General features: G+C 43.8%; 1 protein-coding gene across 3 annotated transcripts in view; it reads right to left on the bottom strand.

The window, feature by feature from the left end:
• ESRRB (estrogen related receptor beta) overlaps nucleotides 1-27,292 on the bottom strand; it is a 332,439-nt gene that overhangs the window by 180,043 nt on the left and 125,104 nt on the right. The window lies entirely within an intron of this gene.

Here is a 27,292-nt window from a genome sequence, read left to right as displayed (position 1 = left end):
TAGCATTTATACAGCACACTTAAACAGTTCAAAGTGCTCACATCTAATAGTGAAATATTTATTCCTAAAAAAAACAAAACCTTTATTGTAAATCGGTATTATAGACCCAAATAAAGGCTGTGGGGGGAGGAGGCTGAGACTGAAAGGTTTGCATAAAGGCATCCAGTGGGCTCGCACGGCTGAAGGGACACTTCTGGCTCACTGAACACCCTTTTAGTCTCCTTTTAGCTTTTCATTTCATAGCACTTCCCTAAATTATACAAAGAAACAGAAACACACGCACAGCACATTGATTAAAATGTCAGACACCCCAAGATAAACTATTTGGCACATGATGCCTTTGACTCATCCTAGAGGGGGGGAGAGCAAGTCCCCTTTTACAAGTTGACTCAGTCCATCAATGGCATGCAAAAACCTCCTTAAGAGTCTGATGTCAGCTCTCACTGCTGAAAGTTTCACCACTAAGGGGCCTGTCCAGCCAGCTGCTCTTTGCACTCCCTGTTGGGCACATTAGCACCTTGGAAAATACCACATGAAGCTTTTCATGAGGTCTTGCAGCTTCTGCTGGCTGGCTCTCCACCAGCCCCTCTACCTTACTCATTCTACCGCACATCTGAACCGCTGAGAAACAGCAGCATCAACACTCAGGAGAAAAGACCTTATGTCAGACCATTGGTCCAGTAGCTCAGCGCTGATTACAATGACTGGCAGCAATTGTCCCAAAGCTTCCAACGAGGGCCCTTCCCAACTCTAGTGCATCTGGACCAAAATGGACTACCAGACTATAGCAGCCTGGTAACTCCCTCCCATGTCCTAATTGCATCATTCTTCCATATGCATCATCTCTTCCTTCAGCCACTTTTCCACACAAATACAAACGGACTCCCTCTGCTTTTAAATACAGGGATCCTTCCAAATCATGGTCTTTGTTGAGTTTCAGGGAAGGACTTGGGGGGTGTTAATTTGAGCATTAAATCAGCACTTTCTTGCAAATGATTTAAGTAACAAGAAGTTTAGCTGGCCGAATGAGGAAAAGACAGTCCAAGAAATAAAATACTGTAAAAGCACAATCCTAGGCTTGTCTACTCAAAAGTAAGTCCCATTGTCTTCAGTGGGGCTTACTCTCAGGAAAGTGTGTTTAGGATTGCAGTTGAACATAGATAAGGTTAAAACAGATTTGCTCCAACACAGCAGTTAGACTGAGGTGAATTAAGGGGATTAGTGAAAAGAAAGGTGTCCTGTGCAAGCACCAAGTCATTACTGACCCTTGGGGTGACGCCACTCTATAAGTGAGCCCAGTCATGTTACCTTTTCCCCAGCAAGCTGGGTACTCATTTTAACGACCTCAGGAGGATAGAAGGCTGAATCGACCTAGAGCCAGCAACCTCAGATCCCAGCTTCCACTTGGAGGATTAATACAAAGTGACAAAAAAGGCTGCTTTACACTGAGTTGGTCTGTCTAGCTCAGTGTTGCCTACATCAGTGGCAGTCAAGTTTCAAATGGTGGTCTTTCCCTGTCCTGGGACATACTGCATGATGCCACTGAGCTCCAGCCCCTCTCCTGGTCCCTCAATCTGAAATCCAGGTATGCATACTCAGATTGCAATGTTGCAAGCTTTTTCTGCAGACAACCATAATTTTTGCCACCCTCTATGAGTTTGGAGAACAATGAATCCCTATGACAGGGCATCAGTTGCCAAAATAATGCGAGCGCCTTTTGAACGAAATTTTAAAATAGCTTTGTCACAGTATGCAGTTCAACATTCTGCACTTGGCGTGCCCTTGTGTCCATCCTACAACTGTGAGGCAATTCACAGCTGAGAGAGACATTCCAGAAACCTTATTTCTCAGGCCCTTTTCCTTACACACAAACCTTGAAATTCCAAATCAAAATACATACGGAGAAGCAGACCTGATTTGATTCAAGGAATAATGATCCTAAAAAATATCCACTCAACAGATTAGTAAAGCATAGTTTTCAAGAAGGTTTATTCCAGACCATTATAATCTGTTTTGCATTTGCCACTCCTTGAAAATGGGTGTAGGGGTTGAGCCAGTCTTCAAACTTGAAACATAATATGTTGTCCAGAATAGGCATGCCCACACTAATAGTGATGTCTAGAGGTGTGTTTTTTCAGTGATAACAAAATAAAAACTCTTAACACTGCTTTCTGCACTTCTCATTTTTGTAAAAAACAAAATCTGTGAAAAAATAAACTGAGAAATCTGTATAAATAAATAAATAAATGGACTAGAGGGATGCATGGGTAATGACTGCGGCTGCTTCTGCTGACACTATACCACCTATATCACCAACCTAGCACACTTTTAAAGCGATTATAATTTATAATTATAATTTTAAAAATGCACCCTTGGAATAAAAACACATAACACCACCTTCTAAACTTTTCCTCCTTGGGGAAAAAAAACAAAATCTATGAAAAATAAAAATGTATAAGAACACCTCTAGTGATACTTAAGAAAAGAGATCACATTATATTATGTTGCAAGTAGTTTTGGCCTCCTGGAAAAGCAGAAGGATGGAGCTGGGGTCCACAGTTAAAACACAGATTGTTGTCCTGAATGTATACACCCAATTTCATTCCCATATCAATGTTCAAAAGAGTTACTAGACAACAAACAACCTAAAAAAAACCAAGATGACTATTTGGCATCTTGTGACATGAAACCAAAGTCCTCCCTATTGTTCAGCCAAAAATAAACACACAGATCATATAATGACAGATAATGGGCAATCTTAACAACTGTGGGTCTATGGATCCAAATTTAAGAAGGCTGCAATCCATTTTCAGTCTTGTCTGGAAGCTTGGATTGCAGAAATAGATAGTTTTGGATCTCAATGTGATACCCAATGAGAGCCAAAATCATAGAGTTTTGGGTGCTCTAATCCAGTGGTTCTCAAACCTTTTGGTCTCCGAAGCCCTTTACACTCCTAAAGGAGTATCAGGGAGCCCTGCTGGTGCATGTGTAAAGTCTCAGGGAGCCCCAAGAAGAGGCACATTCGCTAAGTGGCACAACAGCCCAACACCGAATACTGATGAAGAGCCAGAACAGAAGGAGAAGGAGGAAGGACAGCCACAAACAGGTGAGGCAGGAGGGACAGATAAGCAGACTGGGCAGAAGCAGATGACAGCCACTGTGGTGTGCTCATGGAGCCCCTGGGCTACTAGGAGCATACTTTTGAGAAATGCTGTTCTGATCTAATATGGAGGTCTGCTATTCCACATTTGAGTGTAACTAGAGATGGGAAATTTCTGGAAATGTAGATACTAAGAAAAAGTCTGGGTTTTTCAGAGTGTTTTTTAGGGTTTGTAAGAAAAACAAAAGGAAATTTAAAACATATACAATACTTATTTCCTTATCAATTACAAAATTCCTTTACTACTTTTAGAACATCAAATGTACTAAGCACAAATTACAGCCCAATTCTATTCTCCTGCCTGACCAGTGCAGCAATGTCAAAAAGGCTACCTCAGCATCCTGCAGGATTGGCACTTGCAGAGAACATAAGAACACAAGAACATAAGAACAGCCCCACTGGATCAGGCCATAGGCCCATCTAGTCCAGCTTCCTGTATCTCACAGCGGCCCACCAAATGCCCCAGGGAGCACACCAGATAACAAGAGACCTCATCCTGGTGCTCTCCCCTACATCTGGCATTCTGACTTAACCCATTCCTAAAATCAGGAGGTTGCGCATACACATCATGGCTTGTACCCCATAATGGATTTTTCCTCCAGAAACTCGTCCAATCCCCTTTTAAAGGCGTCTAGGCTAGACGCCAGCACCACATCCTGTGGCAAGGAGTTCCACAGACCGACCACGCGCTGAGTAAAGAAATATTTTCTTTTGTCTGTCCTAACCCGCCCAACACTCAATTTTAGTGGATGTCCCCTGGTTCTGGTATTATGTGAGAGTGTAAAGAGCATCTCCCTATCCACTCTGTCCATCCCCTGCATAATTTTCTATGTCTCAATCATGTCCCCCCTCAAGCGTCTCTTTTCTAGGCTGAAGAGGCCCAAACGCCGTAGCCTTTCCTCATAAGGAAGGTGCCCCAGCCCCCTAATCATCTTAGTCGCTCTCTTTTGCACCTTTTCCATTTCCACTATGTCTTTTTTGAGATGCGGCGACCAGAACTGGACACAATACTCCAGGTGTGGCCTTACCATCGATTTGTACAACGGCATTATAATACTAACCGTTTTGTTCTCAATACCCTTCCTAATGATCCCAAGCATAGAATTGGCCTTCTTCACTGCCGCCGCACATTGGGTCGACACTTTCATCGACCTGTCCACCACCACCCCAAGATCTCTCTCCTGATCTGTCACAGACAGCTCAGAACCCATCAGCCTATATCTAAAGTTTTGATTTTTTGCCCCAATGTGCATGACTTTACACTTACTGACATTGAAGCGCATCTGCCATTTTGCTGCCCATTCTGCCAGTCTGGAGAGATCCTTCTGGAGCTCCTCACAATCACTTCTGGTCTTTACCACTCGGAAAAGTTTGGTGTCATCTGCAAACTTAGCCACTTCACTGCTCAACCCTGTCTCCAGGTCATTTATGAAGAGGTTGAAAAGCACCGGTCCCAGGACAGATCCTTGGGGCACACCGCTTTTCACCTCTCTCCATTGTGAAAATTGCCCATTGACACCCACTCTCTGCTTCCTGGCCTCCAACCAGTTCTCAATCCAGGAGAGGACCTGTCCTCTAATTCCCTGACTGTGGAGTTTTTTCAGTAGCCTTTGGTGAGGGACCGTGTCAAACGCCTTCTGAAAGTCCAGATATATAATGTCCACGGGTTCTCCCGCATCCACATGCCTGTTGACCTTTTCAAAGAATTCTATAAGGTTCGTGAGGCAAGACTTACCCTTACAGAAGCCATGCTGACTCTCCCTCAGCAAGGCCTGTTCGTCTATGTGTTTTGAGATCCTATCTTTGATGAGGCATTCCACCATCTTACCCGGTATAGATGTTAGGCTGACCGGCCTATAGTTTCCCGGGTCCCCCCTCTTTCCCTTTTTAAAAATAGGCGTGACATTTGCTATCCGCCAATCTTCTGGTACCGTGGCCGTTTTGAGGGACAAGTTGCATACCTTAGTCAAGAGATCTGCAACTTCATTCTTCAATTCCTTAATAACCCTTGGGTGGATGCCATCAGGGCCCGGTGACTTATTGATCTTTAATTTATCAATGAGGTCTGAAACATCTTCTCTTTTAACCTCTATCTGACTTAACTCCTCGGTTAGGAGGGGCCGTTCGGGCAGCGGTATCTGCCCGAGGTCTTCTGCCGTGAAGACAGATGCAAAGAACTCATTTAATTTCTCTGCCATCTCTAAGTCTCCTTTTATCTCCCCTTTCCCTCCCTCACCATCCAGAGGGCCAACCGCTTCTCTGGCGGGTTTCCTGCTTCTAACATATTTGAAGAAGCTTTTATTATTCCCCTTAATGTTGCTGGCCATGCGTTCCTCATAGTCTCGCTTGGCCTCCCCTATCACCTTCTTACATTTCTTTTGCCACAGTTTATGTTCCTTTTTATTCTCTTCATTAGGGCAAGACTTCCATTTACGGAAGGAAGCTTCCTTACCCTTCACAGCCTCTCTAACTTGGCTGGTTAGCCATGCGGGCACTCTCCTGGATTTAGTGGAACCCTTCTTTCTTTGCGGTATACACCTCTGCTGGGCCTCTATTACTGTTGTTTTAAGCAGCCTCCATGCACTTTGGAGAGACTGGACTCTTTTTACCCTCCCTTTCAACCTCCTCCTAACCAGCCTCCTCATTTGAGGGAAGTCCGCCCGTCGGAAGTCAAGGGTTTTTGTTAGAGATTTGCCTGGTATTCTTCCCCCAACGTGCACGTCAAAACGGATCGCAGCATGATCACTGTTCCCCAATGGCTCAGTAACGTTTACATCTCTAACCAGGTCCTGCGTACCGCACAAAATTAAATCCAGAGTCACCTGTCCTCTGGTGGGCTCCGTGACTAGCTGATCTAAGCCACAGTCATTTAGCACGTCAAGAAATCCGGTTTCCTTATCGTGACCAGAACACAAATTGACCCAGTCAATACGAGTCAATAGGAGACCAGTCAAGGTCTCCTCTGGGTAAGGGAACATTTGTTCCCTTTCCTGAGGATAAGCCTCTTGCAGCCTGGAGGGGTCTACTTGAACCTGTGCTAGCAAATTTCCTGGTGCAGGTCTGCGTGGACCTGTGCTGGGGGTTAGAGTCCAGGAAGGGGGCTAGGACTTGGTGGCCACTGTTGCTGCCAACTTCCCAGACACAATCCACCCATCCTCCATCCATCCCTGGTCCACCCACCCGCACTCTGCCCTCCCTCCATCCTGTCCTGCTTCCCTCAGCACCTTGCCTGTCTCGGCAGGCCTATCAGGATCTGTCAGTGCATGCAGGAAGGCCCTGGCCTTCCCACTGCCATTGTGCTCTTCTGCGCACTGGAAGAATGCTGTATAGCTACCATCAGACAGTTGGCGCTGGCCAACCACTCATTCCGCCAGTGGAGTTTAAAATTGCATTGTTTTCTATACGCATGAAATGTAAAAGTATAAAAGGCCTTTATTAATGACCTTAATATTAATGAACAATTACCAGTAAAATATTCCTGCTAACTAGGCAAAGAGGCACTTTTTCAATTGGTACTCCTCTTATATTTAGCAGGGGGAGAGGAACTGTCCCTCTTCACCCCAGCACAGTGGTCTTTGCTCGTGGTTGTTTGTTGGTGTTCTGCATTTTTTTTAAGATTGTGAGCCCTTTTGGGGCAGGGAGCAATTTTGTACTTTGGTTATTTGATTTTCTCATTAACAACGTTGTCAACTTTTTTGTTGAAAAGCGGTAGGTAAGTATTCTTAATATCATTCAAACAATAAACCAAGGGTTCCAGATGGAGTTACAAACTGCTGTCCCCTAAGCATACTTTGCTTTTTTCCAGATAAGAAAAACAGGAGAAAAAAACCATGTTTAAAACAGAAACCACCAACACTGTGCTGTATCTGCAAAAGAAATTTGTATTTGGGCTCAGAAACAGCCTCTTCTCTAGGCAGCATTATTCCAAAACAAAACAAGCAACAAAAAATGAATCTGCAATACCTTCAAGTGATGGTGGGATGCCAATACATTCCATAAACAACAATCCATCTTTCAAACTTCTTAGCTCACTCTCTTTCAAAAAAAAAAAAGACAAAAAGAGGAATGAATGGGGTTTGTCTCTAGTGCCAGGGTTCTCTTGTGGGGCTTTCCTACCCACAGCAGGCCTTCTGACGTTTCTGTGACTTTTGAATTTTTTTGGTTGTACATTCCACAAAAGTAGGCAGGGCAATATTGACTCAGGCCTTTGAGGGAGAGGAGATTTCCAGGATGAAATCAGGAGGACAGATATCCAATTCAGGGCAATTACATCTAGTAACTTCTCCCCCAAATTGCAGGATGAAAAATCAGCAGAGAAAAGGAGCCAACATGTATACTCCTCTTCTGGGAGCAAAAAAAAAATGTGCATTGAATTTGAGTATGATAGGTTTACATTATACAGTGACTGTGAGAGCCTGCCACAAAAAAGCATTCATTCCTTATTCTAGAAGAGAAAATCATTCATATAAGGGTTATATTTTTGTTGTTTTTCATTTTTCCCAAATGTCCCAATTTTTCACTGAAAAAGTTGGGAAAAAAATGGCTTGGCAAAAATATTGGGGCATTTGGTGGGCTGCTGTGAGATACAGGAAACTGGACTAGATGGGCCTATGGCCTGATCCAGTGGGGCTGTTCTTATGTTCTTATGTATCCTCCTCCCTCCCCCCTCCATTTTGTTTTGTTTCCAGGCCTTCATAATTAGGCAGAACATCTGGACTTCTTCTTCTACCAGTAGTTGTAGTTTCAGGGTAGGGAGACAACAGAACTGAAACATGTAAAATTATGCACCGTGCAAGAGTATAGACCAGGGGTGTCCAAAGTTTTTGGCAGGAGGGCCACATCGTCTCTCTGACACTGTGTCGGGGGCCAGGGGAAAAAAAGAATTAATTTACATCTAAAAGTTGAATAAATTTACATAAGTTTACATAAATGAATATATTAAAGATGAACTTATATGAATGAATAAAGGTCTTGCAATAGCTCAAGGCCTATAAAAGGCCTTGCACAAAGCAAGGCTGGCCTTCCCTTTGCTGCCGCTACTGCATCTGTTTTACAGATGTAAAACAGTAAGCAGTGGAGGGAGCCCTCATCCCACAGCTCACGTGAGAGGTCAAACGGTCACCCTCAAGCTGAGAGCAGTTATGTTGGGCCAGTGTGGGCTCCAACAAATCTCTCATTGGAGACTGGAGGCTCCCTGAGGGCCACATTGAGAGGCCTCGGGGGCCGCAAGTAGCCCCAGGGCCGGAGTTTGGGCACCCCTGGCATAGACAGACAGATTCTTTCTCACATCATACTAGAACCAGGGGTTGTCCAATGAAACTGACCAGAGGGGGATTTAGGGCGAACTTCTTCAAACAGCACATCATCACCAGGTGGAATTCATTGCCAACAGTTGTAGTGATGGCCAGTAACTTGGATTCATGGAGGACACACAGGACTGGTCTGTCAATGGCTACTAGTCATGATGCCCACACACTACCTCTAGGTTCAGCAGAAGTGTGCCTCTGTAAACCAGCTGTAGCGGCACAATGGTGGGAGGGAACTATACCTTCCTCTCCTGGGTGCAGGCTTCCCAGAGACAGCTGGCTGTCACTGTGGGAAACAGAATGCTGGATTTAGCCTGATCCAGCAGGGTTGTCCTATACAGCTGCAATCCTATGCAGTCTTACCTGGGAGGTAGTCCCTCTGAACCCTATGGGACTTACTTCTGAGTAGACACGCCTAGGGTTTTGCTGTTATGTTCTTAACTTGCAGTACATGTTCAAAGCCATGCCATGTTCTCTTCATATGAAGGCGATTCTAACCCAATTCATATAGTATGAATCAGGTTTCAGACCTACATCTCATTTTTTTCTTTTCAGAGCAAGCCTTCGATCTGTGCCCAGTTGTACTTATCCTAAAAGATGGCTCTTTGAAGAAAATTTGGGTTCAATTAATGCATTACAAAGCTTGCAGTATGCGTTGAGGAACGGGGTTTGGCGGCAGCAGCAGCTGCCAAATCCTTGTCCCCATCTCAGAACTGATCCCATGGTGTGGGCCCACGTGGACCTGTGCCAGTTTTTGAGCTGGCACAATTGCAAGTATCCCCCCCCCCCCGTGTGCTTACTCCTGGGTAACAAAACAATTATTCCCTTACCCAGGGAGAGCTCAGTAACACCCCCCCCCCCCAATTTTGGCACTAAAAAGTGTTGTTAATGTGGTTAGCTAACAAGAGGAGAACAAACAGGTGCTCCTTAGCTTTGAGGAACAGTAAGGCTACTAAACCTGAAGCACCAGGGGGATGGATGAGCCTTTACTCACAGAGGGAAAGCAGAAAGCCATTAGACAGCAGATTTATGATCCTTCCTTCTTTCAACATGACAGAACAGAAGGCCATGCTGTCAGTACACCCTTCAGTAACCACAGGGCCACAGACCTGACTGTTCAGCCAACTATAAAAGAATTGGCTATCAGGTGACTGGAAAGCCACCTCTCTTGTCCTGGGCAGCTGCTTAGGAAAAATGCTAAGTAGCTCCCACTGAGATTTATGGCCATGTGCCTAGTGCAGTCAAAGCAGACAGTATGTCTTTGGCAAGCCTCCTGTTTGAGGAGTCATTCTGGGCCTGCACAACTGTGTGTTCCAACGTGGAAGGCACTGATGGCAGGGAGTCATTCTAAGGTTTGTTTATACCTGATCCAAGTTCTGCAAGTCTGAGAAGGGTCCTCCTAGAGAATGTTTGCTAAGGAAATTGCGAGTTGGTCTCACATTACACACAGGTGCTCCACACTGGCACACACAACACCACAGCTTTTGTGTATGTCTTGTTTGTGACAAAAGGTAGAGCTTTCCCATACCTACCAACAGTAAGTGAAAACTTGTGTGCAGTTGTAACAGCTCTATACTGACACCAAGGATCATTGCTAGAACACACACTCCACCAGTAATACTTTGCATTTGTCCAGCACATTGGCATGTCCAAAGCCCTTCACATGAATCATCTTGTTGCTATCCTTACAACAACCCTGTAAGTAAGGTAAGCTCTGTATAAATGTTTATTATTATGTTAAGTATTATTATCCCCATATTGCAGCTGCAGAGCTGAGGGGGAAGGGCCAGCCTAAAGCTCCCAAATGAGTTCATGGCAGAGATGAGATTTGGACCACGGAAGTCCTGATTCTCAGTTCAGACTCTCCGTCAGCTCTACTATTATACATAGCTGGAGGCTCTTCTCCATCTGCCATGTGGTATATTCATTGACCTTGCAGAGGTCCTGCACTGGTTCTAAAGCAAAAAGGGTGTTTGCCATTTTGGTTAAAGATATACTAGAAAAAACGATCGTCTTCTATGTTATCAACAGTCTGAAAATAACTGCACCAACTGAACCATGTAAAATGGCAGGCTGTGCACAGTACATAGATCCTTCGCATTCGTGTGCCTGCACTTTTATGTAAGGGTACCGACACACACATGCGCATGTTGGAGGGGCAAGGAAAAGAAGTATAACCCAATTCATGGTGCAGCACAACTGAAAAAGATATCCAATTCAGTGCTCCTTTCCCCACTTCTGCCCCCAGTTTTCTTTAGAACCCTAAAGAATTGCTTCTCAGAATCTATTTCAATTCCATTCCCAGTCACAGGATGGATTCCCACCACCATTTTAATCCAATAATGTTTTTATGTCAATCTGAACATGAACTAGGACCCCTCACAAAGCCCAATTCAAGCAGGATTCCTCATGACATGAGACCAACACATGGTGGGAGGAGAGTTATCATGCCTATATATATCCTTGGTTGTGATTATACACCAGGTTGATTTGTACTTGCTGTTCAGCTGCAGTTCCAACTGGTTGCTAGAACTTTCTTAGAACATGGTGAATTCTAGATTCTATGCAGTAAGCACCTGAGAACACAGTTTCCCCTCAGTAGCAAACAGAGGTGCGAGATGCGTCACACTCAACGGCTCTACACACAGGACTGCTTCCTCGTAAATGACTCCTCATTCTGGTTTGTTATGATTAAAAATGCTCGTCTTCCAGCGAGGCCTTGGAGTGGAACCCGGCTGGAAATTGAATCATTAATATTCCCTCTCCTGTCCATTGCTGCGATTTTTTTCCTTTTCACAAGCAATTGCTAGTGGTGCAACAGTTTATGCTCTGAGATGGAAGGAAGGAAAGGAGGCTTCCAATCCTAGCTGTCCACCCATAATCCCTTTCATCAGTTACCAGTCAGGTCTGCCAGCATCTGACATATTTGCCAGGCAAAAACACCAATCCCTGTCCTGGCATTTTTTTTTTTCATCTTGTATATTGAAAAACACACAAAGGAGCCACAGGCCTCAATCTCTTTAGACAGGCTGCTCAACACTATTGCCCATGCTTCTGTGTTTAAGATTCAAGCTTTTGCTAGAAAAGACAGTAAACCAAAGCTTTGGTTCCTAAACCAATAAGGAAGACCTTCATTTCTACTCTATGATGTTTTAACCTACAGAATCCTTAAAACATTCCCAAATCATTTTCTAGCACCTGCCACTATTACATGTCTTGGGACGGGGTGGACCACAAACATTGAGAGACTCATTTCTGTAGATTACTAACTTTGTATAAGGGAGAGCTAATTTCAAACAGCAGACAGTTCCATTATTAGACCACCATCTTTTTTCATCACTGTTCACAACTACAATGAGATTAGGGCAGAACTAGACAACATGGGAATGAATGGAAGTTGCTGAAAGCAGAAGTTCTGCATCTCCTCCACCTCCCCTCTTCCAATAGAGTCTAGTTTCACATTTCAGTGTGTGGCATGTCATCATTGCATTGAGTTTCCCTGTCCCTACTTCATGTCATCTCTGCATTACAATCTCTGCGCATGAACTGGAGGTTGTCCATGACTTTGTGTACCTTGGCTCAACGATCTCCGACACTCTTTCTCTCGATACTGAGCTAAACAAACGCATCGGTAAAGCAGCTACCACGTTTTCCAGACTCACAAAGAGAGTCTGGTCCAACAAGAAGCTGACGGAACATACCAAGATCCAGGTCTACAGAGCTTGCGTCCTGAGTACACTTCTGTACTGCAGCGAGTCATGGACTCTCCGCTCACAACAGGAGAGGAAACTGAACGCTTTCCACACGTGCTGCCTCCGACGCATTCTCGGCATCACCTGGCAGGACAAAGTTCCAAACAACACAGTCCTGGAACATGCTGGAATCCCTAGCATGTATGCACTGCTGAAATAGAGACTCCTGCGTTGGCTCGGTCATGTCATGAGAATGGATGATGGCTGGATCCCAAAGGATCTCCTCTATGGAGAACTCGTGCAAGGAAAGCGCCCTACAGGTAGACCACAGCTGTGATACAAGGACATCTGCAAGAGGGATCTGAAGGCCTTAGGGATGGACCTCAACAAGTGGGAAACCCTGGCCTCTGAGCGATTCGCTTGGAGGCAGGCTGTGCAGCACGGCCTTTCCCAGTTTGAAGAGACACTTTGCCAGCAGTCTGAGGCAAAGAGGCAAAGAAGGAAGGCCCATAGCCAGGGAGACAGACCAGGGACAGACTGCACTTGCTCCCGGTGTGGAAGGGATTGTCACTCCCGGATTGGCCTTTTCAGCCACACTAGACGCTGTGCCAGAACCACCTTTCAGAGCGCGATACCATAGTCTTCCAAGACTGAAGGTTGCCAATATACAATACTTCATGTCATTTGCTGCAACCTGTTGGGTGGGGAACAAGATGTCAGTGCATTGCGATTTACTGGATTTTACCAGGAGAAAGGGAAGGAAGATGTTTGGGGCTACTGTTTTAAGTGCAGCCATGCATTCTCTGAATCACTCAGTTCTGTACTTCATGTCAACATCCCACCTTATGTCTTCTCCATATCTTTTCTGCACACTGAGTCCAATTCCAATAAAACTTCAAATTATTAAATCAGCATCTAAAGAGCTATGTCAATTTAGATCCAGTTTAGAAGACTTGGCCAGTGTAAAATTAGTAAAGCTACACCAATGAGTGACTCAGGGCCAAAGCAGATACAATGATGGCCTTTCCATGTATTTTAATAGTCATGAATAAAGCACCAAAGGTTGGGGTCTGATTTTAACAGCAAAAGAGGCAGAGGGGTGAGCCCCAATATTGGCACCAACCTTGGCTGGTGAAAAACCCCTTGGAGAGAGATGCTGAGGGAAGGCAAGCCATGGGTGGGGGGAGGATTCAGCATCCCTCACGTCGTTAACACAGCACCCCATCCTCTGTATTCCTACTGAACAGCCTAATTGTATTTGCCTGTTACACTGCTAAATTGCCATGAGCACCACCAAGGCGGCCAGAGCCTTCCCGTACATGTTGGCAGATCTACAGAGACCCACCAGAGCAAGTAAGCCCACACAGGGGGTTGGATGGAGGCAAAGATGGGTTGAACTGAGTGAGGTGGGCAGAACGGGCTGGTATGGGGAAGGGAAGTGGGCAGATCAGGTCCAGGAGAAGTCTAGGATTAGCGGCGGCAGAGCCCACTGAATCCGAACCCCCTTCCCAGGCTTGATTTTCTTTTCTAGGTCACCATGGACTTGCACCAGTGACTGAGTTGGCGCAGATCTGAGTTGACTCAAAGCGGCTGCTGGGGCTTACACTGTGGCAAGGGGACAAACGTTGCTCCGAGGAGATCTCCAGCAGCCAAAACTGTCCCGTGAAATGCAGAGGAAGCTGTGGCAGTGATGCTGCTGCATCTCTGTGCGGCAAGTTGGATAGGACTGAGTCATAAGACAGTTCCATGTTTGAACGTAGCAAAACGCCACCTTCATATCTGACCCTTACAGATCCCACCAGTACTAAGAAACAAGGCATACCATTTCCTGAGGTGAAATGAAACTTCTCCTTGATGTTGGGCTAATGCCTGATAGAAACAGGTAGGGCAGCAGAGCCACTGTTCTGAAGATGATTAAATATCTGAGCATTTGATCACAGCCCAAGTATATTTTCCTGTTCTCTCACCAAAATCTCAACTCTATCATCCTGCTCCTGCTGAGAGAACTGTTTTATTGACAAGTCGGGATGAGACTCAATAATGAGTCCGGATGGGAACCTATTAATGTTAAATCTCTAGGTGGTGTTGGTCATTGTCGGTGCTACTGGATTTTTGCAACAGAAGGAGAAAAACTCACGTGGAATGGCCTCTCGTTCCTAGCTAATTATTCCCATCCTACTTGAACCCTGGCTGGCTCCCACTTCTCTGTGTCCTCAGCTAGCACTGGTTGGCTCAGTTCTTCCAGTCTGGTCCTCCCCCCCCCCCCAAGGACAAGCAAAGTTATTACAATAATGAATTAGCCAGGCTGCTTACCGCTGCCAGTGGCGAAGGCAATTATCCCACTCTGTGTCCCCAGCCACTGCTCAGCTCCCTCATAAAGAGAGGCTTTTGGGGCTGCTTTGTGCTTTGATTGGAAATGAAGAGATTGCTAATTAGGGAACCCCTGCTGGGACCAGGCTGGCAGGAACAATGGCAAAATGGACAGAGCACACGTCCATTTCAGAAGAGGGGGGCTCAAGGAATTTGCATGCCTCCTGTAATGTAGTGCGTCCCCACACACACACCATAAACAATAGGGAAGACAATTTTATAGAGCTTTTCACCTTTTAAAGCAGGCTAATTTGTTTATGGGGAAGCTATCATTTGCTATGTGTTTGCATAGGTCAGTGCCTAGTGCGGCTGTGCATAATGCACACGCATGTACGCAGGCACACACAGTCAACTTGAGAAACGTTCCCTTAAAATGTATGCCCACACAGTCCCTATCTGCCCATCCTTCTCCCAGATAGCATTTTCAATTTTGTTTTTAAAACGAAGGACTCCTAGGGCCCTTGATGTACAGGGACCCACACAACATGTCCCACTGCTTTTCCTTTTGCACAAACTCACCTCATGTCTCTCAAAAATGACAGTAGCGCTTAATCTGGTCCGCACTGGGACATCAAACAGGAAAAGTGCCTTGCTGCAGAGGAGAGGATCATGCTGCCATGTGGCTGCCATGAGTCTCTCTTCTTTAAAAGGGGGGGGGGGATTCTAGCTATGCACTCCAGTGTTACAGAGCTGAACCAAAGGGATAGAGGGACATGGGGCAAAAAGATACAAGTTGAGATGTCTGTTTTTTCTTGTATGGATCCTAGCTTCCATTGCAAAAAAAACAACACAAAAACACCCTCTTATCAGAGACCCATAGCAGTTTGGGGAGCAGATTTTCAGCAGGAAAACGGTGGAAGGAAAGTTGCCCCCTGCCTCCAAATTGGTCCTTCCCCCACCAGAGCGGCAGTGGCTACTTTACAATAAAAGAAGCTCCCTAACTAGACACATTTAACATAACTTGTAATTTGGAGCAAACCAAACTATTGCTGTTTGCTATTTTTGTTTGTTGCTTTAAATAAGGCTAGAATATCAGCAAATAATGCAAATTCACACAATGAAGGACACAAAATGGTGCTGATATGGGGGGGAAGGGAATTGTTTCACTCTGCTGCTACCATAAGCGCTATTCAATAACTGCCTGTGACACATGCCAAGACCTGCCCAAGACCTCTTTGTGCCTGAGGCAGCATATGAAATGCTGCTCCCCCTTACCTGATGGGCAAGTCAGCCTCCCACTCCCTGGCTTGAAAAAGGAGAGGGAACTGAGCAAAAGAGGAAGTATAGAGAAGAGAGTGGTAGGCCAGGTGCTCTAGCCCATCAATGCCTTCCCCTCCACACTTCCTCTTTCACTCTGACCTCCTCTTCCTTTTACAATCCAGGGAGTGGGCATATTAAGAGGAAGAGGATTGATGAAGGTGGCCACTCTCCACCAATCCTCTGCCTAAAGCGTTGGCCTCATGGCTAGGCTGGCCCAGACACTTGTGCTCCTACTTTTCTCACAGCCGCATGAATAAGCAAGGGCTACTATTGGGGGGGGAATGTTTTCTCAGTGACAAAATGCGGCCATTTGAGTGCCAATAAAATGTGATATCCCTGCAAGGGATGCAAAACTTCTTCCATATGAACCTGCCTGGATGTTAATGTCATCTGCTGAGGCCCTTTTCCCACCTTCAAAAGTGAATGTGGGCAGTGACCAGAGAAACAGCCTTTTCAGTGGAACCTCCTTGATGTGAAACTCTCTTCTCAGAAAGGCTGGCCTGGAGTCAGGTCTCCTGTACCAGGCAGAAATCCTTTTATTCACACAGATTTTTTTTAATCTGCTGTTTTTAGATCTAAGAATGGGTGCTGGTCTCCTTACACAGCCCTTTTTGGTCATGTTACAATTGCTTTAATTTTTTAAAAATTCTTCTACTGTTAGCCCCCTGGAAATTATATTCCCTACAAGGTAGGATACTAAATATTTTTAATAAAACCAAACCAAAGTAACCTGGAGGAAGGCAGGAAAACTGCATGATGGAAGAGTGAAACCAGTGGGTGTGTGTCTGATGCAAAAGATGGTTGTGTAAGAACAGCTCATACCGTGTTTCCCCGATAATAAGACCTATCCCGAAAATAAGCCCTCCCCTTACTGTGTAAGATTCCTCTAAAATAAGCCCTCCCCCGAAAATAAGCCCTATTGAGATTGCTACTGTAGTGAAGGTGATCCCCTGCGCTACACGCTACATTACGGTACCCTCTGTATGCACCGTCCCTCCCCCGGGTGAAACGCACGCCGCGCTCTGAGCTGCATCCAATCAGAGCTGCAGCAGTGAGCGCGTCATCCTGTTCTTCCCCAGTGATTTGCTTGCTGGTGCCATTGAGAGCAGTGCCGCGGAGGAGAGCTGAGGCAGGACAACATAAAAACCCGGTATGTAAGCGGGAGTGAGGGGGCATGATGGAGGATAAAAGAAGAACTCAGGAGGCATGATGGAGGATAAAATAAGCACTCAGGGGGCATGATGGAGGATAAAAGAAGAACTCAGGGGGCATGATGGAGGATAAAAGAAGAACTCAGGGGGCATGATTTGTTCACATTTACCTGTTTATTAAAATTGCTGTCAATGTTCATTAAAATAAGCCCTCCCCTGAAAATAAGCCTTCTGGTGTTTTTCTGTCCAAAAAAAATAATAAGACAGTGTCTTATTATCGGGGAAACACAGTAGAAGGTTGACCCTTCATTTTATAGGTTTGTCCCTGGGCAGGGAGCAAAACTGGACAATACCAGGAGGACCCCTCTTATAATTTATCTTAAACCTCATCTCCACAATTTGAGTTCTGAAAACACTACAGTTCTTTAGCTTTAAAGTAAGGTTCAGGCCATTAGCACATTCAGAACTGAGCAGTCCAGATCTCCTTTCCAGTGTAAAGGAGGTTTCATGACCAGTTTAACAGGCTCCCCGTTCTATAGAGCTAAACTACACCACAAGTTATGTCCCTGAGCCACCACATTCCATCCTGGCTTTATCTGACCCTCCTGGGCAACTCCTGGTAGGGACTGGTTTTGTTGCAACCAGTCCCCCCCCCCCTCCTGTGGAGACTTGTTTTGTTGCAACTACAAGTCTTGATGTTTAAATCAAATATTTTTACTCACAGGGATGGTATAAAGATTATTGAGAACTGACTGGGTTCAGACAAAATTATGGTTTGTGCTAACCATAATTAAGAACCCACACCATGACTTCAGCTTCCAGATATAAAATAGGCAAAATCATGGTTTAGAGTTGCTTTTCAACTTGTGTTTTGCATCTCTCAGGATTCAGCTTCATAAATTTAACATATGAAGCTGCTTTATTCTGAGGAAGCCCATTCATCTCTCTAACCCAGTACTGACTGTCTTGTAATGGCTCTCCAGGGTCTCAGACAGGATTCTTTCTCATCCCCATCTGGAGAAGCCAAAAATTGAACTCAGGACCATCTATATACTATGTTCTTCCATTGAGCTATGACTCTGAAAAAGTACCCTCCCATCACAATAACTCAGCAGCCTTTTGAGGCAGACCAGTGGCCCTAACTGCAGTTTATCAATGGTATGTGAATTCAGATGTATTGTGGTTTCAGATTCTGCCCAAGTTGGCAGGCAGGCATGGTTTCAGATGTAATGCAAAACTGTGGTTAAACTAAACCAACCATGGTTTCATTGTATGTCTGAATTGTTTTGAGCACTTACTTTCACAATAATAATGGTTTAGCATACCTTACTGCTCATTGAATAGGATCACTGAACTGAATCAATGAGCAGTCAGTCAGTCTGGGTATGTACAGGCTGAGATTAGCTGGTTGCTCATGAGAATGAGGTAGAAATTTTTTTTTTTCTGTCATCCAAATTGGTTGTGGCTGGCAGTTGTTGTTTTTTCCACCTACCACATACTGGTGAGGAAGGGAAAGCATGTTCAGTAGGTTTCACGCTTTAAAAATTGGTCACTTGTGTTTAATAAAGTAGCCCAAGTTGAACCCAAGCGCAGGCTTTTATCTTCTTTGGTGGGCGTGAAGGTAAATAGAATACCAGATGCAAGAGAGTGGCAGCGAGATGCAAGTATCTTGTTGTCTTGTGTGCTCCCTGAGGCATTTGGTGGGCCGTTGCGAGATACAGGAAGCTGGACTAGATGGGCCCTGGGCCTGATCCAGCAGGGCACTTCTTATGTTCTTATGAATCTCTCAGGCTTAGTTTCTTCTTAAAGCCCAATTGACTTTAATGAGAAACCTACACAGTTGGACAGCGGAAAGCAAGAAATTAGCAACCCACAGAAAAGCCCAAAAGCACATACTGTGTGAGGACAATTTCTAATCTCCAGATTGTTACTATAAATGTCAGTAACATCAGCAGGGCCGGCCCAAGATTTTCTGATGCCTGGGGCTGCATGCCAGATGCTGCCCCCCTTACCCAATCCTATGCCAGCCTCTGTTCCTCAACTCTCCAGTTTTCTAGCTTGGCACTCTTCTCACCTCTACATTTTCTCTTCCTCTCTGTTCCCCTTTTCCAAATCAGGCATTGGAAAAAGAGGGAGGAGCAGTGGAGGTAAGTAGGCGGGCAGAGATGGGTAGCCATCACCAGTCTGCTGCCTTAGGCAACCAGTTGTCCTAATGTATAGGCTGGCCCTGAACACAGCCATCAGGGCTATATTGTTGCAGGTATATGCAAAAGTGTAGAATTTGAGCAGAGGGTTGCTTTTAGAATTGCAGACCAGCTTTGAAAGAAGACTATATTACACCACAAATTAAGAATGCACAGTGGTCCCTTCATGTACTGCATATAATGGGGGAAAACAGTTTTTTAATGTTGTACGTTGAAGCAAAATCTAAAACAGGATTGAAATTATTTCAAGAAGGCCTTGTCAACAGTGGGAAACAGATACACCCACCATCGGTTGTGTTTGGACTCCCAGGAGACACCTGAAAATCTAAGTTCTGAGAGTGGAAGTCATAATAACTTTTCACTGAGTACATACCCAATTTTAAAGAATCCAGATCTAGTAACTGGTTTGTTTCTTCCTAGCAACAAAGCTAAACAATTGTGTTGCATTTGACAAAGAACTGAAGACCATTTGGAAGCTCCAGTTGGCACACAAAGGTGCCTAGCTCTCGACATGTGTGTGTCACTGACTGATCTAAGGGTTCTACTGGCTCTCTGACTTTCTAGCTACAGTTGGAGGCTAAATTTCCTCTATAAAGCACTAAATGGCTTGGCCCATATTTCACTTTCTCTTCCCAACTCCAATTACCATGGAAAGCACTTTTGTATCTATAACCACATCAGAATATCAAGGACATCAAATGATGACAATCCCTTGGCACAACCAGAAGTGATTCTGTGAGTGCTCAGACACTGCCCATCAAAATGTGGGTTATGAACTGAACAAGATAGGGGTTGCTGGCTGCAGTCTGCACACTAGTTTGTTCATGGGAGATCTTACCACTCACAGAAATGTGGGTCAGGGAATTTTCTGCTCCTCCTACAATCAGATGCCACAACAAACTAGTGAATGTTTCGGGACATATGAAGCTGCTTCATTGATCCATATGGCTCAATACTGTATGACTCTTCAGGGTCTCGGGCAGAGTCCTCCCCATTACCTGCTACCTGATTCTTTTAATTGGAAGTGTCAGGAATTAGACTCGATGGACTATGCAATCAATGATCACTGGACAAGCTTGTCTGCAGAGCACTGACTGTAAAACTCATCTTGCGTTTTGCTCCTTTTGTGAAGGAGGTCTCATTTCTAAACATGATAGCTGCAAAACATCACCATATGAAAAAGAGTGTTAATCTAAATGAGCTCTGACAGAGACATACAGAACAGCCAGCAGACAGAAGTTGGAGGAGACACATAGAAGTGATAGCAGATGAGTTGGAGGCATAGAGAAAGAAAACTGATATAACTTCAAAATTAAGGTCAGAAGCAGCAACCAGAGCTAACATTTAGTGAGGTAAATCATGGGATGTGATGTTAGCCCACAAGAAGTTTCCCTTGCCTCATTCCATTTCTTTTGCTGACAGCCAAAGGCCCTGCTGCACCGTATCCTTTCCTCCTGGTTGAGCTGCAAAGCTCCAGCAAAATAACCAGCACAGACATAAGAAGGCCCATTGCAGGGCCTGGGCTTAGAGCAGGGGTGTCCAAAGTTTTTGGCAGGAGGGCCACATCATCTCTCTGACACTGTGTCGGGGCGGGGGGGGGAAGAATTAATTTACATTTAAAATTTGAATACATTTACATAAGTTTACATAATTGAATATATTAAAGATGAACTTATATGAAAGAATGAAGGTCTTGCAATAGCTCAAGGCCCATAAAAGGCCTTGCACAAAGCACGGCTGGCCTTTTCTTTGCTGCTGCTACTGCATCACAGACGTGAAACAGCAAGCAGTGGAGGAAGCCCTCATCCCACAGCTTACGTGAGAGGTCAAACAGTCGCCCTCACGCTGACAGCAGTTGCGTCGGGCCAGTGTGGGCTCCCAACAAATCTCCGGAGGGCCAGAGGCTCATTGGAGACTGGGGTATCCCTGAGGGCTGCATTGAGAGGCCTTGAGGGCTGCATGTGGCCCCAGGGCCGGGGTTTGGGCACCCCTGGCTTAGAGGAAAGGGACAAAAGTCCACTTCCCCAGAGGAGACCTCTGGCAGCCTCATTGGTGCCGCTGGTTACACTGGTAGCCATTTTGGCACCACTGTGCCTGGTGATGCCACCAGGGATAGGACTGGGCTGCCCTTTCCATTGAACTTAAAGGAACTTACCTCTGAATAGACATGAACAGGATTGGGCTGTCAGTGATAGAAATTCACACTAGTGTTAGATTTGCGACTAGGGGCCCATGTGGTGGGATAGATACAAAATGGATAAAAGCCACCTGCAGAGCTCCTGAGCTGGTTATTCACATCTTTCCCCATCCCAACCTTCTCCCCTCCCCCCCCCCTGCTTTCTGGGACGATCTTTCAGTAAACAACAGCATGATGCTTTTTGAACAGGGAGATTTCTAAATGGGAAATATTTTCTTCTCCTCTCAAAGGTAATATCTGACTTTTAACACAGCAGAGAATTTTCAGGTTTTCTAAGCTAAGTGTTTCTCAAGACAAATGCCATCCTTTCCCCAACTTTGCGCCACCCTTATCTGAATCTTCTTTTTCAAAATATATCTCTCAATACGGGCATGTGCAATGCCACAGGGTGGAAAACAGCATCAACTGTAGCAGAAAAAGTGGAACAATTTTACAGTGAACCCCCAAAATAATTCCCTGCATTTAAGAAAAGCCAGGAAGAAGTAGCAGCATAAGTGGTAGAGGGGGTGTGGTTCAGTTTTCTCCATGAGCTCTGTTATTAGGAGGCCCCAAAAAGTTCGATGTGAGCTTCTGCCCCTGCAGATGGCAAGAGAAGAGGAAAGGAAGAGGATACCAGTTCATATTTACAGGCTACTACAGAGCAGTGGCATAGCTAGGAGGGGTGCAAAGCACTAAGGTTTGTAGGGTGCCTCACCGCAGCAAGCAAGTGGCCCCACCCCCTCCCTTTGGAGCCATTCAAGGTGGTTGGAGTAAGACAGAGATGAACATCTCCGTTTTGCTCCCACAGCGGTGAGGCACCATGCAAAACTTAGTGCTTGCACCCCTTCTTGCTATCCCACTGCCACAGATCACATACTTAAAAGGATTTGATGTCAGGAAGAAGAACTGTGATATAATGGACCACACTCTCCTTCCTTGTTTCAGGAGATGTGATTCCTTAAACAGAAACACCTTTTCTATTGGCTGATCCTGGCTAAGTATAGCTCAAATGCAATTTCCTTATATCCTGAGTCAGACCCTTGATCCATCTAGGTCAGAACTGTCTACACTGACTGACAGCAGTTCTCCAGGGTTTCTGACAGGGATTTTTCACAGCCATACCTACATCAGGAATTGAACCTGGGACCTTTTATATGCAAAGCTTGTGCTCTACCACTGAGCAATGGCACCTCTAATGCAGTTGTATTCCTCTGCACAAATATGCTTCCATGGATATCAATCAGAATTCATTCACTGTGTCTTCAAAAGGAATCAAATCTTGGTACTTAGGCAACTGAGTACAAGTCAGGCCCAGATTCTGATAGTCAAGGTGATATGCTACTAAATGTCAACTGCCATAAAAGACAGAGAATAGCTCAGGACTCCACAAACTTTACAGCATATCATGGCAATCACTGAGCACACAGCGGTGGCTAGTTGACTGCACTAATGTACATGTAAGCAGAATTATTTTTTGTGATCTATTGTGGATTGACTAATCAATGGCAGATCAAACTGGTTTGTACATTTATTCCTTTGTGTATTTGTTAAGTAAACTAGTCACTTTTCACTAAACTTACTTAAAGTGACATTCAACAGATAGAAAACATTTTAAATATAATAAAAGAGATTACAATATAAAGAGATCAAAAACAATTAAATAGCAGTATAGAAAATCACAAAGAAAGCAGTCTAAGAACTCTCAATCCCTAAAGCCTGAAGGAAAAGGCAGGCCTTCAATTACATTAGTTTGGATAGGGCACTGCAGACCTACAGAGGAAAGGTGTTCCTTTCCTGAGCCTGAGCACTAGTAGGAGGGTACTGTCCCACATGCACAAGTGCCAGACCTCTACAGATATTGGCACATAGAGAAAAACCTCTCCCAAAAATGTTATGAGCAGGGAGATTCATATGGGGGTATGCTGCCTTTAAGATACCTTTAAAACCCTAATGTTTCAAGCTCATGGTTATGATCAGCATTTTGAACTACATATAGAAACAAACTGGAAGTCAGTGCAAGCCTTGAGCGTTCCCTACAGGGCAGGGTGAAATTGCAAAATGAATAAATGTTCTCTGATGTACACCCAAGTTCACATGGGTCAATATTCCTCACTGAGGAATCCCTGCTAAGCTTCTAAATAACCAAGGGTTCTCTGGAAACTAGTTTGAAAATTACAGGTGTACCATATTTGACATGATTTGTTAGCTGATGCGTAGTGGTATTTTTTCATCTGATCATATTTGAGAACCGACATGCAATGGTGATAATATCCAATGCATTTTGTAGATAGCATGCTATGTCAATAACGTTGCCCACTGATGAAATTTCATATTGAAGCCTGCCAAAATTGACACAATCAAGAGACGCCAACAAGGTACGTGCAACGGAATTTTAAGTTTAAAATGTTCACATTTAATGTGTGAATTTGAATTTTACTTCAGACTTCCTTATTGAAAAACACAGCTACTCAAATTTCAGATGTTCTCAAATATTAGTGTCTGCTGGCATTCTGGCTACACTGGCACTTCCAGAATAACGCACAGGGATAGCACAGGGGAATCCACGTTCCATGTTTGGGGATAGCACAGGGGAATCCATGTTCCAGAGACAAACATAGGTGGCATAGATGAAAAGGGGGTGAGCAATGGTCACCACATGCAGAAGGCCAGTCATAAGACTACACTGCTCTGCCCAAAAGCATAATTCCCATGATCACTTCAACCTATGAAGCCAGCACATGCTGAGATGTGAGAATGGCCACCAGTAACACATCCACCCATCTTGTGATGATAGAACAATTTGCTCCTGCTCTTTCAATTGTTTAAGAAAAGGGGTTGGCCAAGAGTCAAAGAAAAACAACAAGTCAACTGAAAACTAAATGAAAAATATTTTCAAAGCTAGCAGAAGAGCAGCTCCCCATCTCATGCATTCATAAAGCCAACCATTTCAGTGAGAATTCATTTCCATCAGGCCTCGATACATGCACGCCATGCATATGTGCCTACCTACAGGAGAGCTGTTCTGAAGTATCATTTGACTTTGTTTTAAATATCTCACTGCAGAATCCATTTTAACATTGTGAGATGATTATTCTCTCACTCTCACACCAGCCCCCCTTACAGAACTGAAGTTGTACAGCAGTTGAAAATGCTGATGGCTTAACTGGTTTCATTTTTTTTTCCCACAGTAGCCCTGAGGGGGTTTAACTCTTTCCACTGCGCTGAGATCCTGCTTTTGGAGTTCAATGTTTAACTCGCGCTGGGAGACTCATAAATATTCGGAGTCACTCTCTCCCTCTCTGTTTGATTAGGAAATGAGCCTTTAACTCAATGTAATCCCCAAGCCATTAACAAAAAAGCCCTCAACAGCTCCACTATTAGAATTTCACTTCTAACCCACAGAGGATTGAATTAGATTAACATAACTACCAGCAATCTGAGTTTATTTTCTGTACCAGAAAGAAATGTGTTTTCTGGGGGGGGGGGGAGAGAGAGAGAGAGAAGGGGAAGAGTTTGGTGTAGAGAAAGACAGCAAGCCTGGTCATAATGAAATGCAAAAATTGAGAGATGATAAAGAGACAGACTGATGTACTAGTGAAGAGATAACAGGAGAAGGCGCAATAGACAGGTGCATAAACTTTAAAAAAAATGTGGCTGGTAAGTGCTTTTTGAAAAATTAGGTCAAAACTTCATGGTTCATAATTTGTTTAAATTAATACTAGTTGATCTTTCCCACCTTCCAGATGTTTATGTAATCATCTCAGGCCCACAGGCATAAACCTGGGAGGTATATTTCACACACCTGCGCAATCCGCCTGGCATGTATGGCTTGCTGAATTTTTATGATAAACGTATTTTTAATTGTCATGATAAATGCAAGAGGGGTTAGTGAAACTGGGTCAAGTGGCAAAACTACACAGGTAACTTTATAATCGTTAACAAATGAGGAGAGAAAGAGCAAGGTTTTCCATTCCTTGAAATCGCAAACAGCCCCATTTTAAAAGCCAGTTCTTATGTGATGGCACTGATGTATACCTAACTGCATATTAAATTAATTGCTAATGAATCGGGCTCTAAATAGCACTACCATGCCTTCCACACAATAGCACCGTACCTTCACCTGTCGTTTATCTAACCACACAAAAACTGAAAAGGGCACCCCAAAATCTATGAAAGTCCCAGGCATGATGATTGGTAACTGTTTTCAAAGAAAAGTCAAAATAGCTGGCTAAAGGGGGACACATAAAGTAAAACACATAGTGCAAAAAGATGAAATCCAGTTGCTTTGCAAAGACATCCACCAAATATGCCAATAATTGCCAAAGTGATATGAGCAAAGGAATTTGGAGAGTATTTCTTCAACTAACTGGAGTTCTGCAGATGTGTGTATTGATCGTGAATATTTACAGGCATGTAAATAGGGGCCCCTTACAAGTTTGCAAATGAATTGTGGAAAAGAGACAGGGGTTGCAATCAACAACAACAATCAACAACAGTATTTATATACCGCTTTTCAACTAAAAGTTCACAAAGCGGTTTACAGAGAAAAATCAAATAACTAAATGGCTCCCTGTCCCAAAAGGGTTCACAATCTAAAAAGATGCAAATGAATACCAGCAGACAGCCACTAGAACAGACAGTGCTGGGGTGAGGTGGGCCAGTTACTCTCCCCCTGCTAAAAAGAGGAGCACCCACTTGAAAAAGTGCCTCTTACCCAATTAGCAGGGGTTAATCCTGTCAAATATACTGTCAAATATATTTGCAATCCTGTCAAATATACTGTACTGTATACAGTAAGAATATTGAATGTCATGAAAACTAAATGTGCATAGCGTGCTGGACTGTGGTCTGAATCTTTAGTAAAAATCAGCTAACTAATTTGTAAATGCATTGGGTTTCACGGTAACTCTGTTCACGCAAATGGGGAATTAAAGGAAACAAACAGGAAAAGAGCACATGTGCATTGTGGAAAGTCAATATTAATTAGGGTTAGCTAAAGAAAAATAATTTTGCTTTTCAGCTGAAAAGCAACAAATGAAAGTAAAATTTGTGATTGTTAGTTTTTTTGCTGGATTATTTAGGCATTTTTTTCCCCCAAATATATCTTGAGTTTTGACAATCATCTGAAACTTTCTGAACATATGTTAAGTCCGAACTTATGTTTTCCTGTTTGTATTGTAATAACCCATAAAGGGTTTTATGGCAGTTGTCACAAATTTTGTAAGAATAAGATTGGTGTAATAAAAAGACTAATAACAAACTGTGAAATTGTATAAGTTGCAAACATTGCTACTGGTAAAGTTCCAGTTCATCAAAAATACAAATTTTTATGCATATTCATACAATATTAGGATGATTTATTAACATATTTCCTCAATTACTCCCATTATACCTAGTACTAGTTATTTCATCCAAAACAGCTTTGCTCTTAATTCAATGAAAATAATTTACATTCAACTTAAATCAAAATGAGGTTCATTTTGTTTAACCAAATTCAACACCTTAAAACAGTTCTTCCACCAGAAAGCTGATGGATCAAACATGTTTTTGCAATTATTTTAAAGCCAAACAAATCAAAGGGGGGTGGCTAAACATTGCAATCTGTATGAGAAGGAAGAAGGTGTTAAAGGAACAACTGGAAAGTACAGTATATGCACATTCATTATTTAAAAAATAACTTTCCTTTCAATAAAATGTAGTTTAAGTAATAAGTTCAGTAAGAAAATGACACAATTCTGAGCTGGAACTATGAAAGAATACAAATTTCTATACATTTTCAGTGGTTTGCCAAAATAAAACCACAAACGTTATAATGAATAAATGCTAGTTATTGCTCTTCTTTACATTTTTATACTATGAGGTTTTCTCTACATTTTTGCTTTTGCACAAGACACGTTAAAAAGGTCATTTTTGCATGCTGCATACATTTAACTAGCTCCTAATCAGAGACACAGTACACTCACTGCAGTGACT

This window comes from Tiliqua scincoides, chromosome 1, assembly GCF_035046505.1.
Source record: "Tiliqua scincoides isolate rTilSci1 chromosome 1, rTilSci1.hap2, whole genome shotgun sequence".
Taxonomy (NCBI): domain Eukaryota; kingdom Metazoa; phylum Chordata; class Lepidosauria; order Squamata; family Scincidae; genus Tiliqua; species Tiliqua scincoides.
This window is presented reverse-complemented; position numbering and strand designations above follow the sequence as displayed.